The sequence below is a fragment of the Nelumbo lutea genome, chromosome 1, assembly GCF_056320005.1.
Source record: "Nelumbo lutea isolate HS-2025 chromosome 1, American lotus-T2T, whole genome shotgun sequence".
Taxonomy (NCBI): domain Eukaryota; kingdom Viridiplantae; phylum Streptophyta; class Magnoliopsida; order Proteales; family Nelumbonaceae; genus Nelumbo; species Nelumbo lutea.
In genome coordinates, this window is record NC_142684.1 from 102,720,782 (window position 1) to 102,726,448 (window position 5,667).

Consider the following 5,667-nt stretch of genomic DNA (forward strand, 5'->3'; position numbering starts at 1 on the left):
TTCCAGCCCAATTCGAATGTGCTATGATATTAGTGCTATTTACTGAAGAATTCACAAGATGAGAGCTGAGTCTTACCTCTTCAAAATGTTGATCACTATGCTCCATTCTCCTCATGACACAGTTCATGGCATCCAAGTCCATATCCGCTGGAGCCACCTCCTTATCATCCTCCTCCTCTTCATTTAGTCCCTGATCCTCTACATTATCCACTAGAAAATCATCAATATCACAATCTTCCTCCTCCTCCCAATCTTCAGATGCTTGTTGTTTTTCAGTCCATTCCCGTTCTACCCCATTCCCCTTTTCTTGCTAATTTCAGCTTCTTCGCCACTCGGTCTAGTTGAAGGTCCGAATCCGAATTTGAATCTTCAAGCTCCCTGATTTAGCATTAGCAGTTAGCGGGAAAAAAATAAATAAATGAAGGTTGGACCTGATTATTGACTTTGGACCAACATTCCAAACGAGTTCAAAATTAAGGCCAGGTAGCCAAGCCCAGCCCAGAAACTGTTGGGTTTACCCAAATGTAGCCCGTCACTTTGCAAGAAACTAGCTTCAACAAGGTCTGGTTGGTTTGGACTATGCCTGGACTTTGCAAGAATTATTATTTATTTTATTTTACGCAAGGCTCGGAAGTCGGAAACAGTGATCGAAACAAAATTTCCATGTTTATTGGTAAACGTAAAGATTGTATTTGGTTAAGAGAAAAAGTTAGTTGGCGTCGCCCGGACTCGAACCGGAGACCTTCAGTGTGTTAGACTGACGTGATAACCAACTACACCACGACACCTCTTTGTTAATCTATTAAACATTCAAGTACAAATAAGTGAAATATGCCAAACACCGTACCCCAGTACTCGCCTCTGTTGCGTGGCTTAGCTCTGATATAACCGTGCATCTCGAGAGCACCTACTCTCAAGTCTCGACCTTTTAATTCATTGCCCTACTGTGTTATGATGACACAGTAGAAATAGATTCTTGAAGCGATAATTTAAAATGTTTACCTGAGCCTTGTTTGCAAATTCTTATTATACGCACGTATAAGCAAAATTCACATTATTTATTGAAAAAATAAGTGCCGACGAATGTTTGTTGAAAAAAGTGTTTCTTTTAAATAGGGGTAGTATATAGGTATTATATTAAAATAAGTGCTGACCAGAAATGCAAGAATTGCTTTTTCAAAAAAAGCTCGTGAAAAAGACAGTTTTGAGCTTATTTATTTCCTGAAAAATCACTTATTCGGACTTATTTCCTAAACGTACATAAATGCTTATTGGTGTGGTCCTGGCCTAAAATAAGTATTTTTTTTTCCAACAAGTACGTAAAAATAAGCACTCCCAAATGGGGGTTTATATATGAACATATTTATAATTCTATATCACCTATATACATTGTGTATTATTATACATATATTGCATATAATGTGTCTCAAAATTTTAATATAAAAAAACAACAGTTCTAGCCCATACGTTTCTAGCCGGGTTTTTATTTCTTGGTTCCTTGCTTGCTAAGTATGAAAATGTGATAAAATATACATATTTTAGTCATCAAAATTTTGAATTTTATGTGTTATAAGACAATGGTTCAGAGGCTGGAGGAATACCAAAAGATGATAGCCACAACCCACAGGCCACAGTTATAATTTATAACAACTGTGAAAAAGGTCATATATGTGGGGCAAATCGACAAAAGGAAAGCACAACCAATTCTTGTGTCGTTTGTGCCATTTTGTAGTACCCACTTGCGTTAGGGAATACATCCTACTCGGACCTGAGGAAGTCAGCAAGAGGTTTTGATTGGCGATGTTGATCTATGAGATTGATTTAATGTGTTGAGGCTCTACCACTCTAAGAATTAGGATAGAGTTGGCCAGGTGGGATGGAGGATTCAAAGCAAAAATTATCTTTGTAGAGAGGTGATGGGCCTACAAGTATTTAGTGTGGTGTGGCTTTGGGCCTGTGGCCTGCTGCTGTCCAACTGAGGAAGCCTCCACAACCCTAAACAAAATAGAGAACTTCAACTGTTCTCAATACCAAGGACTGATAAATATAGCAGGTTGATCATGTGATGGGTTACTCAACTAGAGTCAGCAGTCAGTTCTCTGCTCATGGCCTGAGACCTTGTCGCCATGGTCCTAGCCCCCTATGAACAGGGGCAGAATATCAGAATAGAGAGATACTTGTACAAACAGGCCTATATATTAATCCAAGGCGTGTACTAAAGGACAATTCATTTGTCCACTTAAAGAGGACACCATATCATCATGATCCTATCTAATCCAAGCTGGAGGGTTTCTTCTTCTTCTTCTTCATACATGCATGTGGCTAACCCTCTTTCTCAAAAACAAAAATTAAGATAATTTTAATTAATTCGGTGTGGATCTCATGTTTATAAATCTACCAAAAACCAATATTGATGATTTCATTATGCAAAAGTTTATTGGGCTTGAAGGATGGACAAATACAGATCCATCCGTATCTTGACAATAAAAGTGGCGAGGATGGAGCATTATTAGACTATTTGATAAATAAGCTTTAATATCATCACATGAAGAAATCGGAATTGCTCTTCATACAGTACATTTCACACCAATCTCACCGAATATCGTGATCTTGCGTTAAAAACATCTTCCCATAAATGATAAGATCACGTTCTTAATACATGGCTGAAAACGTTGTAGAGTTGGTGTGAGTAAATCAGGAATTTAAGGACTAGGAATAGAAATGGAGGATGGCCGGATAGACGTTGAGAGATGAGAGTACAAGACGAGCGCGTTTATAGCGTGGGAGGACGTTCAGTCCACAAATTAGTGTTGGTGTAGGGCACTGTACCATGCAACAAGAACCGTACGTAGAAAGAGTCCATGAAACATGTTCAGAAGCATTGATTCTGTTCAGCCCTAGTGAGTAGTGACATACATATACACCACGAGTGTTATCATCCGGAGTCCGAATGACACTGGACTACTGAATCCAGAATCCAAAATTAACCACGGAGGTCAATAGATTCATTGAACCACTTAGGTGGATCATGGGAAGGATATGATACCCACCAGGACTTGGCTTAATCTACGATTATATTCCATCCATTGATATAGACGTATCAAACGACGTGGAGTTGGCTCCACCAGGTAGAGGTGGACCCACCACTGATGACGTATATGTATCAGAGGTTTAACTATGACAGTTTGTGGACCCACTCCCTTCCAGGATTCGAAGGCCCGGCCGGGTAGCCATTAGCCAGCACTGCCGTGAAGGGTTCTTATTACAACAATTAAAAGGCCTAGTTAGCAAAAGCCAAGCCAAGGTGTAGCAAATTAGCAATATACATTGACCCGATCGACCAACCCTATCCAATCCGATTGAACTTTGACATGTTTGGTATCATCTTTTCTTCCTTGTAACCCTGAGTCCCTGACCTACCATTTTTGTATCATCTTCCGTTTGGGAAGAGTGTAGATACAAAAATGTTCAGTGCAAATGAAAATGTATCTTGTTTGTAAAAATGTAAATTACGTTAGTTAAGTTCTATAATGATAGTTTTATATTATTGCCAAATGAAAATGTACCTTTTTATGCAAAATTTGCTCTGCTTTTGAATATAAATGTGTAAATTTCATGATTGCTATTATTTTTAATAAATAAATTCATTCTTATCAACTGCCCAGAAAACTGAACAAGAGTAGTGCATATATATAAATGCATTGGCATTTTTACTCTTCCCAAACAGAGAGAGCCATAATCTGATATGATATTGCACCAAAATGGTCCTGGCCAGGTTAGGCAATTTGATCTGCTGATGGGCCGTTTGATAACAGGTGAATATTGAACTGAAAAACTTATTAATTAATTTTTAACGAGGTTGTGGGTTCAATACTTTTGATAATTTTATTATTTAATTAGGTCCAGGTTGGTGTGTCTTTTTGCAAAGATCTTCGAATAGTTTTGACAGTCAAAAAACGCATTGAATTTTTGCATGAAGATCTGAATAGCCTGAATTACGTTTGGTATATACACGTTTTTCTGTGTCTTTTCGCGCAAGAATAAAATGTGAAAGACACAAAAAGCTTTATTTGGAAATTTTCAAAATCAACCCAAAATGAGCTTTTCACGTTTTTTTGGTGTGTCTTTTCATGCGGTGCTATTTATAAGTTGGGCAGACTGATTTTTGGTTTATTTTTGTTTGGCGTGCGAAAAATCTAACTGTCAAAAGTAATGCAAATATAAATATATAGAGTGTAAATTTTGCATTACATATTTGTATTTGTATTCTTTTTTAAGCTCAATTTAAAAGAAATACAAATGTAAATATGTACAATACAAATATATTTAAAATAACATAAAATACAAAATTTTGCCCTCTATATATTTATATTTATACTCCTTCCAAACTGAGTCTCAGAAACATGGATATGATACAAGATTGCTATTGAAAATGCGAAGGTGAATGTATTCTCCCATCATGATCAATATCGATACTGCACATATTACTCCACCATGCAGCAATATATCTCACCGTGGGGGCAGTACACCATCATTAAATGTCTCACTCTCACCTTACATATTTTTAGTCGACTATGTTTTTAGACAAATAAATGGTGCAGCTCATTGTGTTGCTCGATCGTCATGGAATCTCTCTTTCTAGTACACATTTGGTCTGTAATACTTGATCCTTAACTGGCACATACTATTGCATCAGACTTCAGACCTTTCCGATTGAGTTATGAAGTTATGATGAATGAAGTTAGTCTTTGGCCTATTTTTTATATAAAAAGGGTGCACGTGCACAAACTGAGGAACTGCATGCCATGTCATCATTTGAGAGTCATACATTGTAAGGGGGTGTTAGTCTGTTCGACATTATAAAATTGTTTTAGTTTCTAAAATAAAAATAATTACCACATCAACAAATCAACAAATAGGGACGTGAATTAGGTGAGGCCAAGTAGTCAAGAGTTAAAAACTCAATTTTGATGGAGCTACATAGGATGTGGGTTCGGGTCTACGACTTTGGACAGGTTCGTCTTGTTTTGCATTTTCTATTTGATATCATTGATGTTTCTGCCATATATGTGTTTTTCAATGCCATGTTAGTATATTTTTAATATCAGCAATAGAAAAAATGAAAAAAGCATAAAAAAGGCATTTTCTCAGACCACACTTTTCCTGAGAAAACATTTTTCGGAAAAATAGAAATAGTTGATGAAAGATTAGGCATTTTTCGAAAAAATAGATTCTAGACATAGTGTTAATGTGACATCATTTTTTCAAAGAAACGGCATTCAGGATTATCAACGGGTCAGAACCTGATAGAGCCGGTCCTGAATTGGCAAGAAAAATATGGACCTATAACCGACCCAATCCTTGTAGAGTCTCTAATTTTGGACCCAAAATCGAACTGATCATTCTTAGGACAATTGGGTTCAACCAGATGGACCCTATTATAATATGCATTCCTTGGTAAAAACAAAAACACAAATGTAGTTGTAATTGCAAACGAGAGAATGGAGTTGGGTAAAAGCAACAATGAGAGAATGAATGATGTAGATGTAGTTGCAAATGCAGCCGAATGGAGTTGATTGTTGACAGATGGACGAAGTTGCAGACTTAGCCGGCAGCCCCTCTTTGCAGATACAATGTAGATGCAGTTGCAAATGAGCATATGTAGAT

General features: G+C 37.0%; 1 non-coding gene across 1 annotated transcript; it reads right to left on the reverse strand.

Annotated features, from left to right (window-relative positions):
• Positions 1-714: 714 nt before the first annotated feature.
• Positions 715-788, reverse strand: TRNAV-AAC (transfer RNA valine (anticodon AAC)). The gene has a single exon. It is a non-coding gene; the product is annotated as a tRNA-Val (tRNA).
• Between the last annotated feature and the right edge of the window lie 4,879 nt (positions 789-5,667).